This window comes from Staurois parvus, unplaced genomic scaffold, assembly GCF_062004578.1.
Source record: "Staurois parvus isolate SC_StPar_1 unplaced genomic scaffold, SC_StPar_1.0 ptg003837l, whole genome shotgun sequence".
NCBI lineage: Eukaryota > Metazoa > Chordata > Amphibia > Anura > Ranidae > Staurois > Staurois parvus.
The window spans coordinates 3,805-29,637 of NW_028321632.1; the positions used below are offsets into that span (position 1 = coordinate 3,805).

The window sequence follows — 25,833 nt, forward strand, 5'->3', positions numbered from 1 at the left end:
CAGCATAGAAGTCACATCACCAGATCTCGAGTAAAACTGGTAAGATTAGCAGCTGGAGGCAGCAGTTCCTTAGTTGTCACCCTGCAGGTATACAGCTTTGAGGCTACAGAACAGCAGTGCCTAGGCACAGGAAGTGCATTGCTAATGTTTAGGAAGAATTCAAGACAAAAGATGAATCTTTCAGTGTACTTCTTTAAATATTGCTAAATGTTTCTGATAAGATATCCCATCTTCACTTTTTGAGTTCAGCTCCACTTTAAATCTTTCATAATTGGGAAAAAATTTGTTTTTTTTTCTGTGAAAGTAGTCGGAGTGGCGCTGTGTTGCCACCAATCACTCATCTACTGTTTTTTCTCTTCCAGCTGTTCAAGCGAAGGAATGTCGCAAACGCAGAAGAGGCCCCTGAAGATGAAGGGATGGCCGACGGAAACCTTCACGAATCACAGATCAATAACATGGAGATGGCTTCGGTAAGCACAACGCTGTCCTTGGCGCTCCAGCAGCAGATTGGGGTGGTTTGGCAGGGGAGGGGGCTACAGAACACATATTGTGCCTCCTATAAAGAGAACCTGTTCTCTTGCTTGCTATGGGCAGACTGTAATGGTTGTGCGCATTAGGCACATGGAAGCTGTAGGCGACAGCCATCTTGTTCAGGTCTCCTTTTTTTTTTTTCTTTGTCATGAGCCCAGTGATCTTACAACCCCCCCCCTCCCCCCTCCCTCCTCCTGCAGTCTATGTAAGTCCTTGCTTTAACTTTTGAAGAGACTGTTATTTCAATTTAGGGACAGCAGACACCAGCACACAGGCATTGGTCAGAGCTGTAAACAGCTAATCGGAGTTCTGCAGGATGTTTGCTAGATCCTACTGATCTTAAACTCTACAGATGAACACTTCCCTCTGACCTATTGTAAAACAATGACAAAATCCTTCTGTTCTGTCACACATGGGCAATTAAAGCACAAGGAACACATAACACACCATAAAATGTCTACTCTGAAAACAGCCAGACGAGGCGCAACCTCTCCAAGACCTCTGCCCAATACACAACTTCACAAAATCCACACACAATTCATAATATCCAACAGGACCAAGACACATTAATATTAAGTGTGTATTTGAATGGGGAATATCATACTGAACAAATCAAGGTCATGCTTGACTAAGCTAGCACATACGAAAGAGGAGATGACAGTCTCCTACCCTCCTGGGTGACAGACCCATCCAAAATACTCTGTGTTTGGTGTCCCTGGACACAAAATGTAATGCTGAACAATAATCTACCAGTTTCCAGAATGCAACCTGTACATAGTGGAAGATGTTAACCACTTACTGACCGCGCTATAGCAGAAATACTGCTTCAGGGTGGCACGGGTGCGCAAAATCACGTGTATGTATACATGAGTTCGCATTTCCGTGTAGAGGGCGCGTGTCCTACCTGCGCCGCCATTCGCGCCCGCGGCTGTCAATCACCGAGTCCCAAACGGTGATTACTTGCTGCTGCCTAGTGATTGCTGAGGATCTTCCGACAGGGAGAACTGTTTTTGTAAACAAAACAGTTCTCCTGTGGGCTCCTGCACACTGTTTTGGATGGCAAGTGAAACAGCACACAGTTAACCCTTTGATCGCCCCAGTTGTTAACCCCTCTGTGCCAAGTGTCTTTAGTACAGTGTCAGTGCTTTTTTTTTTTTAGCACTTATCACTGTATTAGTGTCACTGGGGATGTCGTTGACACCAAGTTAGTCCCCCCCAGTGTCAGAATGCCCGCCTCAGTCCCGCTAGATCGCCGCCATTACTAGTAAATTTTGGAAAAAAAAAAAATCCCAGTATTTATGCCGCCATTTGTAAACTCTGTACTTTTTATGTAAACCAATTAATTGGGATTTTTTTTTTTTAAGGAAAGACATGGAGTAGAATACATTTTGGCATAAATTTATGGCGAAATTTGATTTTTTTAAAAAAAATTTTAATGGACATGTTTAATAGCAAAAAGTAAAAAATATTGGGTTTTTTTCCTCAAAATTATCGATCTTTTTTTTTTTTTATTTTTTTTATTTTTTTATAGCGCAAAAAAAAATAAAACCGCACAGGCAATCAAATAACACCAAAAGAAAGCTCCATTTGTTTTTTTAAATTTTTTTTACTGAATATGTTTAATAGCAAAAAGTCAAAAATATAGCTTTTTCTCAAAATTGTTGGTCTTTGTCCGGAGGAACACTGATCGCTGTACGGGACCTCTGTGTGAGATCCCGATCATGTGATCACTGGTTGGCCAATCAGTGATCACAGGAACAGTAGTAAACAAGATGTCACTTCCTCCCATCATTGCTAACTATTTGTGAAATCTGTGAATGATCACAGATGTCACATGGTACAGGGCTATTCACAACAGCCTTGTACCATGTGACAAGCTGTGACCAATCAGAGCTCACACAGTATTTCTCAATGGCTGCAAGAATGCAGACAGAGAGAAAGAGAAATGATTGCTTTTACATCCTTTATGGGTGTAAAAGCAATCAGTGTAAAAAAAGAAGAAAAAAATCTTCATCACCCCCCACAAGTAGTACAGTGTCACTATTTTTAAAAAAAAAAAAAAAAAAAAAAAAAATTTGTTGTACTTTTTCATTTATATAGCAAAAAAATAAAAATCCCAGCGGTGAATAAATACCACCAAAATAAGTTTCTGTGTCAAAAAAATGCTAAAAAATTCATATGGGTACAGTGTTGCATGACCGCGCAATTGTCATTCAAAGTGTGATAGCACTGAAAGCTTAAAATTGGCCTGGACGGGAAGGGGGTGAAAGTGTCCAGACTTGAAGTGGTTCAATCGGGTAAATTGGGGGTGTCAGACTCCATTTCACCGCGGGCTATATCAGCATTATGGATGCCCTCACAGGGCCTGTTGTATCTGTAAGACTAGATGTCCCAAGCACCCCCCCTTCCCTTTGCTGAACGCTGTGACCAGGGGAGGCAGAGATGAGGGGGTCCTGCACTGAAAGGTGCAGGATTTGGCACAGGAGTTCTATTCTCCTCTCTGCTGCTGATTGCTGAGACAAGGTGGGGTCGGAGAAAAAAGGGGGTACTTGCAGGAGAGGTGCAAGGGCCACATGAAATGGCCTGAAGGGCCGGATTCAGCCCACAGACCTTGTGTTTGACACCTGTGCTTTAAATAGTTTTTTTGGGGCCAGACTAATTGGCTGAGGTGGAGAGGTGGTCGAATGAGGTCACATACACCTCATACAGCACCTCCAGCAAGTGCGCCTGGTAATGCAGTAAATGGCTCATTTGGGCCAACTTGGCCTGGTAATGCAGTAAATGGCTCATTAGGGCCAGCTTGGCCTGGTAATGCAGTAAATGGCTTATTTGGGCCCGCTCGGCCTGGTGATGCAGTAAATGGCTCTTGCGGGCCAGCATGGCCTGGTAATGCAGTAAATGGCTCATTTGGGCCCGCTCGGCCTGGTGATGCAGGAAATGGCTCATTTGGGCCCGCTCGGCCTGGTGATGCAGTAAATGGCTCATTTGGGCCAGCTTGGCCTGGTGATGCAGGAAATGGCTCATTTGGGCCAGCTTGGCCTGGTGATGCAGGAAATGGCTCATTTGGGCCAGCTTGCCCTGGTAATGCAGGAAATGGCTCATTTGGGCCAGCTTGGCCTGGTAATGCAGTAAATGGCTCATTTGGGCCAGCTTGGCCTGGTAATGCAGGAAATGGCTCATTTGGGCCAGCTTGGCCTGGTAATGCAGGAAATGGCTCATTTGGGCCAGCTTGGCCTGGTAATGCAGGAAATGGCTCATTTGGGCCAGCTTGGCCTGGTAATGCAGGAAATGGCTCATTTGGGCCAGCTTGGCCTGGTAAGGCAGTAAATGGCTCATTTGGGCCAGCTTGGCCTGGTAAGGCAATAAATGGCTCATTTGGGCCAGCTTGGCCCAAACTGTTTAGAGGGACATTATCCACTTGTGTAACACTGTACATATAGATATGGACTCATATTGAGAAGGTTATAGCTGGATCATCCCTCCACTATTACCCAGGCTCTCCCATCTGACTGAAGTTCCAGCCCCTTTTGTTTCAGAAACCAGAAGCAATGAGAATTTTGTCACTTTCAGTTTTGATTTGTTGACAAGCCATTACCGACTTGTACAGCATCTGATCAAACCAGTCTCAGTTTGATGAGATGCTCTGGGGGCCTGAGGACAAACCTGGGGTCTAATAGACCCCAGATCTCTCCATAAAGAGGACCTGTCACAGTCAATGCTATCACAAGGGATTTTTTCAACAGCTGTGATAGCAATAAAGTTGATTTAAAAAAAAAAAAAAATAAATAAAATATATATATATATATATATATATATATATATATATATATATATATATATATATATATATATATATTAAAAAAATACAGCATAGAAAAAATAAATACATTTAAATAAAGTAAATAAAAATGAAAAAAAATTAATTGTCCCCTATCCCCCCATGATAATGCGCAAATGCACACGTAGGTCTTGCACACACATGTAAACAGTGACTGCACCACGCATGTGTGGTATCACCGCGAACGTCAGAGCGAGAGCAGTAATTCTAGCACCAGACCTCCTGTATAGCTGACCTGTAAAGGCTTTTGAAGCATTGTCTATGGATAATTTAAAGTACAGTACATATTGATAACATTTCAGAGGTTAATACTTTGACCTAATGTAAGTGCAAACACCGGGGAAGTGAGAACAGCCAAAAAGAAAATGTTTACTTGACAGGCCTTGTAAAAATGTCATTGTTTCCTCTTAGATTGTCAGCTCTGTGGAGCCGGGCCCTCGGAATCCTCCTGTATTCATTTGTATTGTAAATGTACTGTCTGCCCTTATGTTGTAAGGCGCTGCGTAAACCGTTGGCGCTATATACAGTTAGGTCCATATATATTTGGACACGGGCACAATTTTAGTTTTTTCAGGTATTTACGAAAACCTATTCGGGCTCTAGTTATATAATGGATATGGGGTGAAAGTGCACACTCTCAGGTGTAATTTGAGGGTATGTACATCCAAATTGGGGGAAGGGTTTAAGAATTACAGCTGTTAAGAGTAGCCATCCCCCCTTTTTTAAGGGACCAAAAGTAATCGGACAATTAAATCAAAAGATGTTTCATGGCCAGGTGTGGGCTACTCCTTCGTTATTTCTTTATCAATTAAGCAGGTAAAAGGTCTGGAGTTGATTCCAAGTGCGGGATTTGCATTTGGAATCTATTGCTGTGAACCTCCATCATGCGTTCATAGGAGCCGTCCATACAAATGAAACCAATCCATCAGAGACATCGCAGCAATATTAGGAGTGGCCAAATCAACAGTCCGTTCTGAGGAAAGAAGAACGCACTGGGGAGCTCAGCAACATAAAAAGGCATGGACGTCCACAGAAGACAACAGTGGTGGATGATCGCAGGATCCTCTCTGTGGTAAAGAAAAACCCATTCACAACATCCAGACAAGTGAAGGACACTCTCCAGGAGGTGGGCGTATCATTGTCAGTCTACAATCAAGAGAAGACTTCACGAGAGCAAATACAGAGGGTCCACCACAAGGTGCAAACCATTCATAAGCCTGAAGAATAGAAAAGCCAGATTAGAATTTGCCAAAAAACATCTAAAAAAGCCGGACCAGTTCTGGAAAAGCATTCTTTGGACGGATGAAACGAAGATGAATCTGTACCAGAATGACGGGAAGAAAAAAGTGTGGAGAAGGCTTGGAACAGCTCATGATCCACAGCACACAATGTCATCTGTAAAACATGGTGGAGGCAGTGTGATGACATGGGCGGAGGCAGGGTGATGGCATGGGCGGAGGCGGGGTGGTGGCATGGGCGGAGGCGGGGTGGTGGCATGGGCGGAGGCGGGGTGGTGGCATGGGCGGAGGCGGGGTGGTGGCATGGGCGGAGGCGGGGTGGTGGCATGGGCGGAGGCGGGGTGGTGGCATGGGCGGAGGCGGGGTGGTGGCATGGGCGGAGGCAGTGTGGTGGCATGGGCATGCATGGCTTCCAGTGGCACTGGGTCATTGGTGGTTATTGATGATGTGACAGAAGACAGAAGCATCCGGATGAATTCTGCCGTGTTTACAGATATACTGTCAGCCCAGATTCAGCCAAATGCAGCAAAGCTGATTGGACGGCACTTCACAGTACAGATGGACAATGACCCAAAACACACTGCAAAGGCAACCCAGGAGCTTCTGAAGGAAAATAAGTGGAATATTCTGCAATGGCCGAGTCAATCACCTGATCTCAACCCCATTGAGCATGCATTTCACTTGCTGAAGGCAAAACTAAAGGCAAAAAGTCCCACAAAGAACAACTGAAGACAGCTGCAGTTAGAGCCTGACAAAGCATCAGAAAGGAGGAAACCCAGTCTTTGGTCATGTCCATGGGTTCCAGACTTCAGGCAAAGCATCAGAAAGGTGGAAACCTAGTCTTTATTAATGTCCATGGGTTCCAGACTTCAGGCAAAGCATCACAAAGGAGGAAACCCAGTCGTTGGTCATGTCCATGGGTTCCAGACTTCAGGCAAAGCATCAGAAAGGAGGAAATGCAGTCGTTGGTCATGTCCATGGGTTCCAGACTTCAGGCAAAGCATCAGAAAGGAGGAAACCCAGTCGTTGGTCATGTCCATGGGTTCCAGACTTCAGGCAAAGCATCAGAAAGGAGGAAATGCAGTCTTTGGTCATGTCCATGGGTTCCAGACTTCAGGCAAAGCATCAGAAAGGAGGAAACCCAGTCTTTGGTCATGTCCATGGGTTCCAGACTTTAGGCAGTCATTGCCAGTAAAGGATTCTCAACAAAATATTACAAATTAAAATTTTATTTATGATTCTATTCATTTGTCCAATTACATTTGGTCTCTTGGAAAAGGGGGGGGGGGTGGCTACTCTTAAGAGCTGTAATTCCTGAACCCTTCCCCCAGTTTGGATGTACATACCCTCTAATTACACCTGACAGTGCGCACTTTCAGCCAATATCCATTATCTAACTATAGCTTGAATATGTTTTGGTAATTACCTGAAAAAAACTAAAATTGTGTCTGTGTTCAAATATATATATATATGGACCTGCCTGTAAATCCTGTATAATAATAATTGCGATGTGTTGTGTGGTCTCTGCAGAGCGGGGTCATCACTGCTGACATGATAGAAATGATCTTCTCAAACAACCCAGAACACCAGCTAACCGCAACACAGAAGTTCCGAAAACTTCTATCGAAAGGTAACTGTGTGTGTGTGTACAGGACATGCATCCGTCTGTGTGTGTGTACAGGACATGCATCCGTCTTTGTGTGTGTACGGGACATGCGTCGGTCTGTGTGTGTGTATGGGAAATGCGTCGGTCTGTGTGTGTGTACGGGAAGTGCGTCGGTCTGTCTGTGTGTGTACGGGAAGTGCGTCGGTCTGTGTGTGTGTGTGTACGGGACATGCGTCCGTCTCTGTGTGTGTGTACGGGACATGCGTCAGTCTGTGTGTGTGTACAGGAAATGCGTAGTGTATGTGTGTGCACGGGAAGTGCGTCGGTCTGTGTGCGTGCGTACGGGACGTGCGTCGGTCTGTGTGTGTGTACGGGACGTGCGTCGGTCTGTGTGTGTGTACGGGACGTGCGTCGGTCTGTGTGTGTGTGTGTACGGGACGTGCGTCGGTCTGTCTGTGTGTACGGGACGTGCGTCGGTCTGTGTGTGTGTACGGGACGTGCGTCGGTCTGTGTGTGTGTACGGGACGTGCGTCGGTCTGTGTGTGCGTACGGGACGTGCGTCGGTCTGTGTGTGTGTACGGGAAGTGCGTCGGTCTGTGTGTGTACGGGAAGTGCGTCGGTCTGTGTGTGTGTACGGGAAGTGCGTCGGTCTGTGTGTGTGTACGGGAAGTGCGTCGGTCTGTGTGTGTGTACGGGACGTGCGTCGGTCTGTGTGTGTGTACGGGACGTGCGTCGGTCTGTGTGTGTGTACGGGAAGTGCGTCGGTCTGTGTGTGTGTGTACGGGACGTGCGTCGGTCTGTGTGTGTGTACGGGACGTGCGTCGGTCTGTGTGTGTGTACGGGACGTGCGTCGGTCTGTGTGTGCGTACGGGACGTGCGTCGGTCTGTGTGTGTGTACGGGAAGTGCGTCGGTCTGTGTGTGTACGGGAAGTGCGTCGGTCTGTGTGTGTGTACGGGACGTGCGTCGGTCTGTGTGTGTACGGGAAGTGCGTCGGTCTGTGTGTGTGTACGGGACGTGCGTCGGTCTGTGTGTGTACGGGAAGTGCGTCGGTCTGTCTGTGTGTACGGGACGTGCGTCGGTCTGTGTGTGTACGGGAAGTGCGTCGGTCTGTGTGTGTGTACGGGAAGTGCGTCGGTCTGTGTGTGTGTACGGGACGTGCGTCGGTCTGTGTGTGTGTACGGGACGTGCGTCGGTCTGTGTGTGTGTACGGGACGTACGTCGGTCTGTGTGTGTGTACGGGACGTGCGTCGGTCTGTGTGTGTGTGTACGGGACGTGCGTCGGTCTGTGTGTGTGTGTACGGGACGTGCGTCGGTCTGTGTGTGTGTACGGGACGTGCGTCGGTCTGTGTGTGTGTACGGGACGTACGTCGGTCTGTGTGTGTACGGGAAATGCGTCGGTCTGTGTGTGTGTGTACGGGAAGTGCGTCGGTCTGTGTGTGTGTGTACGGGACGTGCGTCGGTCTGTGTGTGTGTGTACGGGACGTGCGTCGGTCTGTGTGTGTGTACGGGACGTGCGTCGGTCTGTGTGTGTGTACGGGACGTGCGTCGGTCTGTGTGTGTGTGTGTGTACGGGACGTGCGTTGGTCTGTGTGTGTGTGTACGGGACGTGCGTCGGTCTGTCTGTGTGTACGGGAAGTGCGTCGGTCTGTGTGTGTGTGTACGGGACGTGCGTCGGTCTGTCTGTGTGTACGGGAAGTGCGTCGGTCTGTGTGTGTGTGTGTACGGGACGTGCGTCGGTCTGTGTGTGTGTGTACGGGACGTGCGTCGGTCTGTGTGTGTGTACGGGACGTGCGTCGGTCTGTGTGTGTGTACGGGACGTACGTCGGTCTGTGTGTGTGTACGGGACGTGCGTCGGTCTGTGTGTGTGTACGGGACGTGCGTCGGTCTGTGTGTGTACGGGAAATGCGTCGGTCTGTGTGTGTGTGTGTACGGGAAGTGCGTCGGTCTGTGTGTGTGTGTACGGGACGTGCGTCGGTCTGTGTGTGTGTGTACGGGACGTGCGTCGGTCTGTGTGTGTGTACGGGACGTGCGTCGGTCTGTGTGTGTGTGTACGGGACGTGCGTCGGTCTGTGTGTGTGTGTACGGGACGTGCGTCGGTCTGTGTGTGTGTACGGGACGTGCGTCGGTCTGTGTGCGTGCGTACGGGACGTGCGTCGGTCTGTGTGCGTGCGTACGGGACGTGCGTCGGTCTGTGTGCGTGCGTACGGGACGTGCGTCGGTCTGTGTGTACGGGAAGTGCGTCGGTCTGTGTGTGTGTACGGGACGTGCGTCGGTCTGTGTGTGTACGGGAAGTGCGTCGGTCTGTGTGTGTGTACGGGGAAGTGCGTCGGTCTGTGTGTGTGTACGGGACGTGCGTCGGTCTGTGTGTACGGGACGTGCGTCGGTCTGTGTGTGTGTGTACGGGAAGTGCGTCGGTCTGTGTGCGTGCGTACGGGACGTGCGTCGGTCTGTGTGTGTGTACGGGACGTGCGTCGGTCTGTGTGTGTACGGGACGTGCGTCGGTCTGTGTGTGCGTACGGGACGTGCGTCGGTCTGTGTGTATGTTTGCCATAATGAGATGAGGTCACAATCGGATCGCAGGATTCGGAGATGGGCGTTAGAAGACAAGGGCACCCTTCCTGATGACACTTCCAGGTCAGGTGACACAACAGTTCAGCAGCCGGTCTATAACGATGTCTCAGATTGGTTGTTTTATAAAGTATCAGGAGAGTCGTTTCCTTCCATTTTGCTGCATCCTGATCCTGGAGTTTTCCTTCTCACAAGTCGTGGGGTATAATTTTATATTAGCCATTGATTATTGTGTCCGTGTGCGGAGGAGCGAAACATAAACCTGTGCAGCGCCAAGTGAACAAAATGATGAAAAGGGGGAAAAAAAGAAAACCAATAACATAAAGTGCAACAATGTATCAAATTTTCTGAAACTTCTTCCTTATTTAAATAAGTGTCCAAAAAACAGTTCCAACATCACAAATCCTCCACTAATACAAAATATCAAATGCCTCCTCCAGGTCTTGATCTCCTCCAACACACAGTATTAAGTGTTACTGAACCCACAACAGCAAAATCAGTCTGTAGATGCAGCAAAGCATGCTGGGTATACTCAGTGGAACCTAATCATCTGCATTGTGTAAAAAGGTTTGATCCTGACTTCTCTAATCCTCCCCTTCTATTGTCCCCAGTCCATCTGATGATAGTACAGAGCTTTAGGAGACACTGCACAAGCTCAGTTTGGTGTGTATGAATAGTTTTTTTTTTATTTTTTTTTATTTACTTTGGGATAGTGAATGTGATCAGCACAGGGACAATCAGCAATGTCCACACAGAGGATCAGGGGTTATGCAGCCTCATAGGACAGTTAAAAAAGAATGAACACTCCTACAAGCTTTAACCAGTGCTCAGCTGGACACTGATAGAAGTCACAAGACTGCTATATACAGCTGAGGAGACAAGGTAATTAGCAGTTTTATATTTACTAAAGTAATCGCATTTCCATGTTCTGTGTACTGTGGGAGACCAGATATAGTGAATGCGGGGTCCGGGGAGAGCGGATATAGTGAATGCGGGGTCCGGGGAGAGCGGATATAGTGAGTGTGGGTTCCGGAGAGAGCGGATATAGTAAATGCGGGGTCCGGGGAGACCCGATATAATGAATGCGGGGTCCGGGGAGACCCGATATAATGAATGCGGGGTCCGGGGAGACCCGATATAGTGAATGCGGGGTCCGGGGAGACCCGATATAGTGAATGCGGGGTCCGGGGAGACCCGATATAGTGAATGCGGGGTCCGGGGAGACCCGATATAGTGAATGCGGGGTCCGGGGAGACCCGATATAGTGAATGCGGGGTCCGGGGAGACCCGATATAGTGAATGCGGGGTCCGGGGAGAGCGGATATAGTGAATGCGCGGTCCGGGGAGAGCGGATATAGTGAATGCGGGGTCTGGGGAGAGCGGATATAGTGAATGCGGGGTCCGGGGAGAGCGGATATAGTGAATGCGGGGTCCGGGGAGAGCGGATATAGTGAATGCGGGGTCTGGGGAGAGCGGATATAGTGAATGCGCGGTCTGGGGTTTAGTAACACTTTAATTGCTCTGTGTATGGATCTTCCAGCCACCACCTTACAAATTGAACACTCATGAAAAGGAGATGCTATAATAGCAACTACAGCTCAGAACTGAAATCAAGTTCATCCGAGGCCGTCTCTTCATCGATCCCAGGTCATCTTCCTTCAGCAGTGCCCAAAGTCCGGTCTCAACTGTACTCATCAATGGAGTCAATGGATAGCAGCCATAGTGTAGTATATATTGTAATGTTGGATATATGGGGGCAGCAGAGTGGCCAAGTGGTTAGCAGTTCCTCCTGGTAGTACTCTGGTCGTTGGTTAGAAACCCTACCCCGGCACCACCTGCCTGGAGATTCAATGTTCTCCCTGTGCCTGTGTGGGTTTCCTCCAGGTACTCCAGTTTCCTCCCACACTCCAAAGACATGCTGGGAGGTTAATTGGCTCCTGTCTAAATCGTCCCTAGTATGTGTATGTATGAATGTGAGTTAGGGACCTTAGATTGTACGCCCCTTGAGGGTTAGGGACCTTAGATTGTACGCCCCTTGAGGGTTAGGGACCTTAGATTGTACGCCCCTTGAGGGTTAGGGACCTTAGATTGTACGCCCCTTGATGCCGGGGACTGATGTGAATGTACAATATCTGTGTGAAGCACTGCATAAATTGATAGCGCTATACAAGTACCTGAAATAAATAATTCTATGCAAATCATCTGGGTAAAAGTTATTAAAAACCAGTACAACTCACATAGAGAGCCGCTGCTGTCCTGGAGTTCTGCAGCAGCCTGACTTCAACACAGAGCCTCCTCCCCAAGGCGTTTCGTCCAATCTGATGTTCTCAATGGAATCTTTTTTTTTCTTTCTTTTTATAGTCTTGTCCATTTGGTGCTGCATATATTCGTTTTATGTTGTTTAGGGCTTTCTGTATAACGACTGAAATTTGAACCACAGCGCAGATTCATCTTTCAGATATGTGTGCAGGCGGCCATCTTGGTAGAGGCAGGGTTTTGCTGTTCCATTTAAGAGCTTACAGCATGGAGAAAAGCGAGCAGACCAGTAGTGAAATCTCCCTCCGAATCTGGAGAGAGAAATGTGCGTGTACAGCAGAGATGTACTACATTTGTTTTTCGTGCTTAGACATACAGTGGATATAAAAAGTCTTCACACCCTTGGTAAAATGTCAGGTTTCTGTGATGTAAAAAATTAGACAAAAATAAATCATTTCAGAACTTTTTCCACCTTTAATGTGACCTATAAACTGTACAACTCAGCTGAACAACAAACTGAAATCTTTTAGGTGAAGGAAGTAAAAATAAAAAAAACTAAAATAATCTGGTTGCATAAGTGTTCACACCCTTACACTAATCCTTTGTTGAAGCCCCTTTTGATGTGATTCCAGTACTCAGTGTTTTTGGGGAGGAGCCTATCAGTGTGGCACATCCTGACTCAGCAATATTTGCCCACTCGTCCTTGCAAAAACACTCCAAATCTGTCAGATTGCGTGTCATCTCCTGCGCACAGCCCTCTTCAGATCACTCCACAGATCTTCCATCGGATTCAGGTCTGGGCTCTGGCTGGGCCATTCCAACACTTCCATCTTCTTCTGGTGAAGCCATTCCTTTGTGGATTTGCATGGATGCTTTGGGTGGTTGTCATGCTGATGGATGAAGTTCCTCTTCATGTTCAGCTTTCTAGGAGAAGCCGGAAGGTTTTGTGCCGATATTGACTGGTATTTGGACCTGTTAATAATTCCCTCTACCTGGACTAAGGCCCCAGTTCCAGCTGAAGAAAAACAGCCCCAAAGCTGCCACCACCATGCTTCACAGTGGGTATGGTGTTCTTTTGGTGATGTGCAGTGTTAGTTTTGCACCAAACATATCTTTTGAAATGATGGCCAAAAAGTCCAACTTTGGTCTCATCAGGCCAGAACACATTTCCCCGCATGCTTTTGGGAGACTTCAGATGTGTTTCTGCCAAATTTAGCGGGGCTTGGATGTTTTTCTTCGTAATAAAAGTCTTCCGTCTTCCACTCCACCCCATAGCCCAGACATATGAAGAACACGGGAGATTGTTGTCACATGGACCACACAGCCAGGACTTGCCAGATATTCCTGCAGCTCCTTTTATGTTGCTGTAGGCCTCTTGGCCGCCTCCCACACCAGTTTTCTTCTCATCTTTTCATCCATTTTGGAGGAACGTCCAGTTCTTGGTGACGTCACTGTTGGTGATGTCACTGTTGGTGATGTCACTGTTGGTGAGGTCACTGTTGGTGAGGTCAATGTTGGTGAGGTCACTGTTGGTGAGGTCACTGTTGGTGAGGTCACTGTTGGTGAGGTCACTGTTGGTGAGGTCACTGTTGGTGAGGTCACTGTTGATGACGCTGTTGGTGTTGACGCTGTTGGTGTTGACACTGTTGGTGAGGACACTGTTGGTGAGGACACTGTTGGCGTGGTCACTGTTGGCGTGGACACTTTTTTGGGGAGGTCACTGTTGCGCCATATTTCCTCCACTTGATGATGACTGTCTTCACTGTGTTCCATGGTATATCTGATGCCTTGGAAATTCTTCTGTCCCCTTCTCCTGACTGATACCTTTTAACAATGAGATCCCTCCGATGCTTTGGAAGCTCTCTGCGGACCATGGCTTTAGCTGTAGGATGTGACTAAGAAAATGTCGGAAAAGACCGACTAGAACAGATGAATTTTATTTTGGGTTAATCAGAGGCACTTTAATTGATGGCGGGTGTGTACTGACTCCTGTTTACCATGAATGTGAATGCGATTTGCTTCATTCTGAACACAGCACCATCCCCAGTTATAAGAGGGTGTGCACACTTATGCAACCACATTATTTTAGTTTTTTATATTCCTTTCCCTCCTAAAAGATTTCAGTTTGTTTTTCCACTGAGTTGTACAGTTTATAGGTCACATTAAAGGTGGAAAAAGTTCTGAAATTATTTATTTGTCTCATTGTTTTATATCACAGAAACCTGACGTTTTATTATACAGGATTTATAGAGCGCCAACAGTTTGCGCAGCGCTTTACAAAATGAAGACAGACATTATAGTTACAATACAACTTGGTACAAGAGGAAACCGAGGGCCCTGATCCTGGGAGCTTACAATCTAGGAGGAAACCGAGGGCCCTGATCCTGGGAGCTTACAATCTAGGAGGAAACCGAGGGCCCTGATCCTGGGAGCTTACAATCTAGGAGGAAACCGAGGGCCCTGATCCTGGGAGCTTACAATCTAGGAGGAAACCGAGGGCCCTGATCCTGGGAGCTTACAATCTAGGAGGAAACCGAGGGCCCTGATCCTGGGAGCTTACAATCTATGAGGAAACCGAGGGCCCTGATCCTGGGAGCTTACAATCTAGGAGGAAACCGAGGGCCCTGATCCTGGGAGCTTACAATCTAGGAGGAAACCGAGGGCCCTGATCCTGGGAGCTTACAATCTAGGAGGAAGGGTTGAGGGATACAAAAGGAAATCGCTGTGGGGGGGGGGGGGGGGGGGGGGTGATCTGATGGAGGAAATAAATGGCAGTTTACTAGGTAGATGCAGGATAGGCTTCTTTAAAGAGAGAGGTATTCAGGGATCGTCTATAAGTGGATAGATTAGGAGACAGCCGGACAGGTTGGGGTAGGGAGTTCCATAGGATGGGAGAAGCTCGGGAGAAGTTCTGAAGGCGAGCATGGGAGGAGGTGAGATTTTAACAGGGGTGTGTAGACTTTTTTTTATATCCACTGTAAACTGCACTGGCCAGTATTGGCCTCAGGTTGTCCAGAGGGGGGGAAGGGAGGTCTATAAAAGTGAGGAGGTGGGGAGCCTGTTCCTAGGACCTGCAAATGACAGAATTTGGGCCTAGGTTGCTGACCCGATATTTGTCGCCATTTCTTCATAGCTCGGCCTGTCACCGACAAAGGAGAAAGGGAAGTGTTTGCTCCGTGACTACTTCTCCCTGTCTAGTGGAGGACAAAGTCCCAGCGTCACACAAGGAGGGGCACACACTGACTTACAAACACATTCCGGGTGATAAATTCTGACAACTGCTATCCTTCGGATTCTCTGAATTCAGAAGGTTGCTGAAGTGTGAGTCCTGCATGTATTACAGCTCCGGCGCTGCAAGGGGTCTGGTGGATGAGCTGTGATACTTGCCTTGTTCCTCGCTCTCGTAGGCTTTGGGTGCCCGCCTCTTGTCCCCGACACCGGGGTTGTGGGGAGGCCCTCACCGCCGTCACTTACAATGCAGATTTGTTTTGGTCCGGCATTGTATATGACGACGTCAAAGTGCAGCCATTGGTCAGAGCGCCATAAAGAAGATGTTTCAAGGGAACGGTCACACAGATGGGGGGGCCTGCTGGAGTAAGTATTAGGGATGCACCAAACTTTGGCCAAAACGTTTCTGCCGAAAACACCCCTTTCGGCCTTCGGGCAAGAAAAAAAAAAACCCTGCCCCTCGTTGCCGGCCGCAGCCGCCTTTGACGGGGCACTCTTCCTCCCACTGACACCAATGATGGGGCACTCTTCCTCTCACTGATACCAATGATGGGGCACTATTCCTCCCTCTGACACCAATGATGGGGCACTATTCCTCCCACTGATACCTATGATGGGGCACTATTCCTCCCTCTGACACCAATGATGGGGCACTCTTCCTCCCACTGACACCAATGACTGGGCACTCTTCCTCCCTCTGACACCAATGACTGGGCACTATTCCTGCCACTGACACCAATGATGGGGCACTATTCCTCCCACTGACACCAATGACTGGGCACTATTCCTGCCACTGATACCAATGACTGGGCACTCTTCCTCCCTCTGACACCAATGACTGGGCACTATTCCTGCCACTGATACCAATGATGGGGCACTATTCCTCTCACTGATACCAATGATGGGGCACTATTCCTCCCACTGATACCAATGATGGGGCACTATTCCTCCCACTGACACCAATGATGGAGCACTACTCCTCCCACTGACACCAATGATGGAGCACTTTTCCTCCCACTGACACCAATGATGGGGCACTATTCCTCACACTGATACCAATGATGGGGCACTATTCCTCCCACTGACACCAATGACTGGGCACTATTCCTCTCACTGACACCAATGACGGGGCACTATTCCTCCCACTGACACCAATGACGGGGCACTATTCCTCCCACTGACACCAATGATGGGGCACTATTCCTCCCACTGACACCAATGATGGGGCACTATTCCTCCCACTGACACCAATGACTGGGCACGATTCCTCCCACTGACACCAATGACGGGGCACTATTCCTCCCACTGACACCAATGACTGGGCACGATTCCTCCCACTAACACCAATGACGGGGCACTATTCCTCCCACTGACACCAATGATGGGGCACTATTCCTCCCACTGACACCAATGATGGGGCGCTATTCCTCCCACTGACACCAATGATGGGGCGCTATTCCTCCCACTGACACCAATGATGGGGCGCTATTCCTCCCACTGACACCAATGATGGGGCGCTATTCCTCCCACTGACACCAATGACGGGGCGCTATTCCTCCCACTGACACCAATGACGGGGCGCTATTCCTCCCACTGACACCAATGACGGGGCGCTATTCCTCCCACTGACACCAATGACGGGGCGCTATTCCTCCCACTGACACCAATGACGGGGCACTCTTCCTCCCTCTGACACCAATGACGGGGCACTCTTCCTCCCACTGACACCAATGACGGGGCACTCTTCCTCCCACTGACACCAATGACGGGGCACTCCTCCTCCCACTGACACCAATGACGGGGCACTCCTCCCACTGACACCAATGACGGGGCACTCTTCCTCCCTCTGACACCAATGACGGGGCACTATTCCTCCCACTGACACCAATGACGGGGCACTATTCCTCCCACTGACACCAATGATGGAGCACTATTCCTCCCACTGACACCAATGACTGGGCACTATTCCTCTCACTGACACCAATGACGGGGCACTATTCCTCCCACTGACACCAATGACGGGGCACTATTCCTCCCACTGACACCAATGATGGGGCACTATTCCTCCCACTGACACCAATGATGGGGCACTATTCCTCCCACTGACACCAATGACTGGGCACGATTCCTCCCACTGACACCAATGACGGGGCACTATTCCTCCCACTGACACCAATGACTGGGCACGATTCCTCCCACTAACACCAATGACGGGGCACTATTCCTCCCACTGACACCAATGATGGGGCACTATTCCTCCCACTGACACCAATGATGGGGCGCTATTCCTCCCACTGACACCAATGATGGGGCGCTATTCCTCCCACTGACACCAATGATGGGGCGCTATTCCTCCCACTGACACCAATGATGGGGCGCTATTCCTCCCACTGACACCAATGATGGGGCGCTATTCCTCCCACTGACACCAATGACGGGGCGCTATTCCTCCCACTGACACCAATGACGGGGCGCTATTCCTCCCACTGACACCAATGACGGGGCGCTATTCCTCCCACTGACACCAATGACGGGGCGCTATTCCTCCCACTGACACCAATGACGGGGCACTCTTCCTCCCTCTGACACCAATGACGGGGCACTCTTCCTCCCACTGACACCAATGACGGGGCACTCTTCCTCCCACTGACACCAATGACGGGGCACTCCTCCTCCCACTGACACCAATGACGGGGCACTATTCCTCCCACTGACACCAATGACGGGGCACTCTTCCTCCCTCTGACACCAATGATGGGGCACTATTCCTCCCACTGACATCAATGACGGGGCACTCTTCCTCCCTCTGACACCAATGATGGGGCACTAGATCTCCCGTTAATACCAATGATGGGGCACTATTCTTCCCACTGACACCAATGATGGGGCACTATTCCTCCCACTGACACCAATGATGGGGCACTATTCCTCCCACTGACACCAATGATGGGGCACTATTCCTCCCTCTGACACCAATGATGGGGGACTATTCCTCCCAATGACATCAATGACGGGGCACTCTTCCTCCCTCTGACACCAATGACGGGGCACTCTTCCTACTGACACCAATGATGGGGCACTATTCCTCCCACTGACACCAATGACGGGGCACTCTTCCTCCCACTGACACCAATGATGGGGCACTATTCCTCCCACTGACACCAATGATGGGGCACTATTCCTCCCACTGACACCAATGATGGGGCACTCTTCCTCCCTCTGACACCAATGATGGGGCACTCTTCCTCCCTCTGACACCAATGACGGGGCACTCTTCCTCCCTCTGACACCAATGATGGGGCATTAGATCTCCCGTTAATACCAATGATGGGGCACTATCTTCTCCCACCGATTCCAGGACATTTTCTTCTCCCACTGGCCTCAGTCCGGCCCCCCTAAAGTCTGAAAGACCGTAAACTGGCCCTGTGTTTATAAAGTTTGGAGAACCGTACTCTAGGGCCTCTGCTTAAAAAAAAATAAATTACAAAATAAATGAAAAAAAAAATAAATGTATATATGTATAGATATATAGATATAAATAAAATGTATTATTTTTTTTTTTTTGTGTGTTTGAAGTAGTTATCTAGCTGAAACAATGCTGATATTTACATGTGGGAGAGGAATGTCAGAATTGTCCCGAGCTGGGAGAAGTAAAAAGAAAAAAAATACAATTTCTACTTTTAATTTATTTAAATGATTTCCTATTTCTATCTTTCACCTGCTATGATTTTTTGTTTTATGACTTTCAGAAAAATGTAAATGACTTTGTTGTAACCATGGTAACGGTAATTCGATTATGAGAAGGGTTTTCCTGACTCTTCATCCCCCTGCTCTTGTAATCGGCTTACTACACTCCTCAGACGTCCGCACAGATTTTGATCAGATTGCAGAGCGTCCGATGTGTGGAATGTCCTGCAAGGCCCTCGCCGGGACAGTCACATACGGCGTATTGCGGCGCCGGGACTGATCATATCATTGCCGTAAACAAAACCTCCTGTTGAAAATCTGATTTGGAAGTCTGCAGCGAGCGCACTGGATCGGTCTGTCACAGAAGCAGACAGAAATCTGAAAAAAAAAAAACGTTTAATGTGTGATTGGGACCCCCGTACTGTGTGATTGGGACCCCCGTACTGTGTGATTGGGACCCCCGTACTGTGTGATTGGGACCCCCGTACTGTGTGATTGGGACCCCCGTACTGTGTGATTGGGACCCCCGTACTGTGTGATTGGGACCCCCGTACTGTGTGATTGGGACCCCCGTACTGTGTGATTGGGACCCCCGTACTGTGTGATTGGGACCCCCGTACTGTGTGATTGGGACCCCCGTACTGTGTGATTGGGACCCCCGTACTTTGCATGAATGCCCCCAGACAGAGCTGCTGAGGCGTCGGTAGCAGGTTGTGTGCTGCCTCTGCTGTCGGCTCACACGGGAGGATGTGTCAGATGTGGTGATGTCTGCCCCTCCCTCTGTAGATTACACATTCCGGCTTCTGTGTGTTTGGTGATTGGTTCCAGGAAAGGGGCCCAGAGGGGAGGACGCTACATCAGCGTGAGCAGACGGAGAGAGCCGGGGTCATGTGATCAGATTAATGACATCATCGTCTCACTGCGACATCCAAGCCGATTACGCTGAGCCGGGCTCAGATGGAGTTGTGTGTACTTTGTGTGAGCTGTCTGTACCTCCAGGGAATCCCTCTGTATTGTTTTTACCCAGAATCCTTTGCGTTTTCACAGAACCCAACCCGCCGATAGACGAAGTGATCAGCACACACGGGGTGGTGGCCCGGTTTGTGGAGTTCCTGAAAAGGAAGGAGAACTGCACATTACAGGTCAGTTACTGCGGCGGCGATGTCTGTGTGTTGTGAGATACAAGTGACAGTTATGACATAATGACACGTTACTTCTTCCTGCTTCCCTCAGTTTGAAGCGGCATGGGTGCTAACGAACATTGCCTCAGGGAACTCCCTGCAGACCCGAATAGTGATCCAGGCCGGGGCCGTCCCCATCTTCATCGAACTGCTCAGCTCAGAGTTCGAAGATGTACAGGAGCAGGTACTGCACCGCCGCCGCCAATGTATCTCTCTGATTGGTCCAACGCATTCACCATGTCCCAGCAACACGTCTCTGTCCTGTTACCTGCATCTATACCACACCTGGCAACTCTCTGATCCACCCAACGCATTCACCGTGTCCCAGCAACACGTCTCTGTCCTGTTACCTGCATCTATACCACACCTGGCACTCTCTGATCCACCCAACGCATTCACCATGTCCCAGCAACACGTCTCTGTCCTGTTACCTGCATCTATACCACACCTGGCATTCTCTGATCTGTTCAACGCATTCACCGTGTCCCAGCAACACATCTCTGTCCTGTTACCTGCATCTATACCACACCTGGCATTCTCTGATCTGTCCAACGCATTCACCGTGTCCCAGCAACACGTCTCTGACCTGTTACCTGCATCTATACCACACCTGGCAACTCTCTGATCCACCCAACGCATTCACCATGTCCCAGCAACACGTCTCTGTCCTGTTACCTGCATCTGTACCACACCTGGCACTCTCTGATCCATCCAACGCATTCACCGTGTCCCAGCAACACGTCTCTGTCCTGTTACCTGCATCTATACCACACCTGGCATTCTCTGATCCACCCAACGCATTCACCGTGTCCCAGCAACACGTCTCTGTCCTGTTACCTGCATCTATACCACACCTGGCAACTCTCTGATCTGTCCAACGCATTCACCATGTCCCAGCAACACGTCTCTGTCCTGTTACCTGCATCTATACCACACCTGGCAACTCTCTGATCCACCCAACGCATTCACCATGTCCCAGCAACACGTCTCTGTCCTGTTACCTGCATCTATACCACACCTGGCAACTCTCTGATCTGTCCAACGCATTCACCATGTCCCAGCAACACGTCTCTGTCCTGTTACCTGCATCTATACCACACCTGGCACTCTCTGATCTACCCAACGCATTCACCGTGTCACAGCAACACATCTCTGTCCTGTTACCTGCATCTATACCACACCTGGCACTCTCTGATCCACCCAACGCATTCACCGTGTCCCAGCAACACGTCTCTGTCCTGTTACCTGCATCTGTACCACACCTGGCACTCTCTGATCCACCCAACGCATTCACCATGTCCCAGCAACACGTCTCTGTCCTGTTACCTGCATCTATACCACACCTGGCACTCTCTGATCCACCCAACGCATTCACCATGTCCCAGCAACACGTCTCTGTCCTGTTACCTGCATCTATACCACACCTGGCAACTCTCTGATCCACCCAACGCATTCACCATGTCCCAGCAACACGTCTCTGTCCTGTTACCTGCATCTATACCACACCTGGCAACTCTCTGATCCACCCAACGCATTCACCATGTCACAGCAACACATCTCTGTCCTGTTACCTGCATCTATACCACACCTGGCAACTCTCTGATCTGTCCAACGCATTCACCGTGTCCCAGCAACACGTCTCTGTCCTGTTACCTGCATCTATACCACACCTGGCACTCTCTGATCCACCCAACGCATTCACCGTGTCCCAGCAACACGTCTCTGTCCTGTTACCTGCATCTATACCACACCTGGCACTCTCTGATCCACCCAACGCATTCACCGTGTCCCAGCAACACATCTCTGTCCTGTTACCTGCATCTATACCACACCTGGCACTCTCTGATCCACCCAACGCATTCACCGTGTCCCAGCAACACGTCTCTGTCCTGTTACCTGCATCTATACCACACCTGGCAACTCTCTCTGATCTGTCCAACGCATTCACCATGTCCCAGCAACACGTCTCTGTCCTGTTACCTGCATCTATACCACACCTGGCACTCTCTGATCTGTCCAACGCATTCACCATGTCCCAGCAACACGTCTCTGTCCTGTTACCTGCATCTATACCACACCTGGCATTCTCTGATCCACCCAACGCATTCACCATGTCCCAGCAACACGTCTGTCCTGTTACCTGCATCTATACCACACCTGGCATTCTCTGATCTGTCCAACGCATTCACCATGTCCCAGCAACACGTCTCTGTCCTGTTACCTGCATCTATACCACACCTGGCACTCTCTGATCCACCCAACGCATTCACCATGTCCCAGCAACACGTCTCTGTCCTGTTACCTGCATCTATACCACACCTGGCACTCTCTGATCCACCCAACGCATTCACCATGTCCCAGCAACACGTCTCTGTCCTGTTACCTGCATCTGTACCACACCTGGCATCATCACATTATCAACTTCCTAATTCCCTCATTGTCTGTTAACTCCGCCGCTGTCACCCATAAACATTAAAGCGGAGTTCCACCTGAAAAAAAATAAAAATAAAAGTCAGCAGCTACAAAAACTGAAGCTGCTGATTTTTTAAATACAGCCACTTACCTGTCCAGCGAGAAGTGCTGCGCTTTGTGAATGGCCCTGCAGTCTTCTGGGGGTCACGTGTCCCAGAAGGCTACGGGGACTTCCACTTCCGATCGCCTAGGCCAGGGGTAGGCAACCTGCGGCTCTATAGCTGTTGTGGAACTACATTTCCCAAGAGGCATTGCAACATTACAAAACTGACAGTTAAAGCTATGACTTGCAGAGGCATGATGGAACTTGTAGTCCTGCAACAGCTGGAGAGCCGCTGGTTACCTACTCCTGGCCTAGGTGATCGCAGCGGCACTGGGAGTGGGTACCTGTCAAATTTGGGTACCCGCTCCGCTCACCCCTAACCCCGCACAGGTCCCAGAGGACTGCGGCCCATGCACAAAGCGCAGTGCATTTTGCACATGTGCAGTAGGAAGCCGGCTGTGAAGCCGCAAGCACTGCTGGTTTCCCTTAGGATGGCAGCTCTAGCACCCGACAGGTGATTGAAGAATAGGCTCAGGCAAGGGACACTGCTGGATCCCTGGACAGGTAAGTTCCCCAATAATAAAAGTCAGCAGCTACAGTATTTGTAGCTGCTGACTTTTAATTTTTTTTGGCAGGGTGCCGGGGGCCAGAACTCCGCTTTCATTTTTGTAAAAAACGAAGCATTAATGTCACTTTGTGGTTTCAGCTTTAGCTCTTCAACTCTGTAAACAGCCATTTAAGACCCCCTCCAGGAATGCCTGAGTCCTGCAGGTTCTTTGGTGATAGCAAACCTAATTGTATATGTGTATTTTCTCCCACAGGCGGTGTGGGCTCTGGGAAACATAGCAGGAGACAGTACAGTGTGCAGAGACTACGTTCTAGACTGCAACATCCTGCCGCCTCTCCTCCAGTGAGTACATTGTCCTCTTTACATCATTCATTTTTTCCCCCCAATTCACTGATTTTATAGTAAGGACCAGTGTACCTTAGAACATGTGCGGTGTGCTGTATGTCAAGTCAATTTACAAAGCTTATAATGGTTATCGTCCTTTCATGGGGTGTAGGTGTTTGCTGTGTGAATGTACTAGGAAGTTACATCCTGCAAGAGTCATTAGTTTAATCTTTTGTATTTGTCCCACATTTATATGGCAGTACAATTATAGTGAGGTGTTAGCGTCACTGTCTGTGAACAGTGGCATCCCCAGGTGCAGGGGGTGCGCGCCGCACCGTGTGACTCCGGACCCGCTCCACGAAAAGGTGAGTTTTAAAGCAAGCCAATGATCCCCGCAGGATAGATCGGATCTGCAGATTGAGCATAATTGATCGGAGTCCGAACCATTATGCTCCCCAATCAGCAGATCCCATCCATCCTGCGGGGATCCTCAGCTTGCAACCTATACGGGGTTAACTGATCTCTCCGCGAGAAGGTAAGTTTTAAAGCAAGCCGACGATGCACACAGGATGGATCGGATCTGCGAAATGAACATAATGGATCAGAGTCCGATCCATTATGCTCCCCAATCCGCAGATCCCATCCATCCTGCGGGGATCCTCAGCTTGCAACCTATACGGGGTTAACTGATCTCTCCGCGAGAAGGTAAGTTTTAAAGCAAGCCGACGATGCACACAGGATGGATCGGATTTGCGAAATGAACATAATGGATCAGAGTCCGATCCATTATGCTCCCCAATCCGCAGATCCAATCCATCCTGCGGGGATCGCCGGCTTGCTTTAAAACTTACCTTTTCATGGAGAGATCAGTTAACCCCGTATAGGTTGCAAGCCGACGATCCCCGTAGGATGGATTGGATCTGCGGATTGGGGAGGATAATGGATCCGACTCTGATCCATTATGTTCAATCCGCAGATCCGAGCCATCCTGCGGGGATCATCGGCTTACAAGCTATACGGGGTTAACTGATCTCTCCATGAAAAGGTAAGTTTTAAAGCAAGCCGGCGATCCCCGTAGGATGGATTGGATCTGCGGATTGGGGAGGATAATGGATCCGACTCTGATCCATTATGTTCAATCCGCAGATCCGAGCCATCCTGCGGGGATCATCGGCTTACAAGCTATACGGGGTTAACTGATCTCTCCATGAAAAGGTAAGTTTTAAAGCAAGCCGGCGATCCCCGTAGGATGGATTGGATCTGCGGATTGGGGAGGATAATGGATCCGACTCTGATCCATTATGTTCAATCCGCAGATCCGAGCCATCCTGTGGGGATCATCGGCTTACAAGCTATACAAGGTTAACTGATCTCTCCATGAAAAGGTAAGTTTTAAAGCAAGCCGGCGATCCCCGTAGGATGGATTGGATCTGCGGATTGGGGAGCATAATGGATCGGACTCCGATCCATTATGCTCAATCAGCAGGTCTGAGCCATCCTGTGGGGATCGTCGGAGAGGTGACACCAAGCGTTTCCGCATCGGGTGACACCAACCTTAGGGATGCCCGTCTGTGAATGTTCTGTTCATACATTTACACTCAGCACAGCACCGCTTGGTTCATGCTGACTTTTCTATAGAATCTGACAGCAGAGTATTTAATTGGTGATTTATGTCATGTACCCTGATTGTAACCCTTCTCATATCTCCCTTCCAGGTTGCTTTCTAAACAGAACCGTCTCACTATGACCCGGAACGCAGTCTGGGCTTTGTCTAACCTGTGTCGGGGGAAGAATCCGCCTCCAGATTTTGCAAAGGTCAGCGATCTGTCGAACTGAGAAAAAAAAAATAAAGAGCATAAAATGAATATGTCCCTCAAAATTCCACAATATAACCTTGTACCTGCTTTCCTAAGGGCCCTGTCATAGCGATGCGATTTGCGAATTGAAATCGCACCTGAAATGGCTCTAATGCGGTGCGAATTGCTGCAGCGACATTTCTAAAGTAGTTCTTGCATTACTCTTTCTGCAGTTCATTGCGATTTCACATACATAGAATATAATGGGAATCGCAATGCACATGGAAAGAAATCGTTGAAAATCTTCAAGTTGCAATAAGGTCTTAAGAAATTGCACACAAATTGCACAATTATAAATCGCAGCGGTGTCACCGGTGACTAAAAAATGAACACAAGAATGAGACTAGACATGGGGTCCCAGAACAATAATAGCTGAGACAGTTTTTGCAAATGGTATTCAACAGGCAATGAAATTCACTTTTTGCAAAAAATAATA

The 25,833-nt window shown here is 49.0% G+C and overlaps 1 pseudogene across 1 annotated transcript in view; it reads left to right on the forward strand.

Annotated features, from left to right (window-relative positions):
• Positions 1 to 362: 362 nt before the first annotated feature.
• The window catches only part of LOC149427359 (importin subunit alpha-5-like), a 52,863-nt pseudogene continuing 27,392 nt past the window's right edge, over positions 363 to 25,833 (forward strand). The window contains exons 1-6 of the transcript XR_016311317.1: positions 363 to 470; positions 7,138 to 7,237; positions 20,001 to 20,095; positions 20,187 to 20,318; positions 23,471 to 23,559; positions 25,257 to 25,356. The product of XR_016311317.1 is annotated as an importin subunit alpha-5-like (transcript). The remainder of the gene's footprint in view (positions 471 to 7,137; positions 7,238 to 20,000; positions 20,096 to 20,186; positions 20,319 to 23,470; positions 23,560 to 25,256; positions 25,357 to 25,833) is intronic.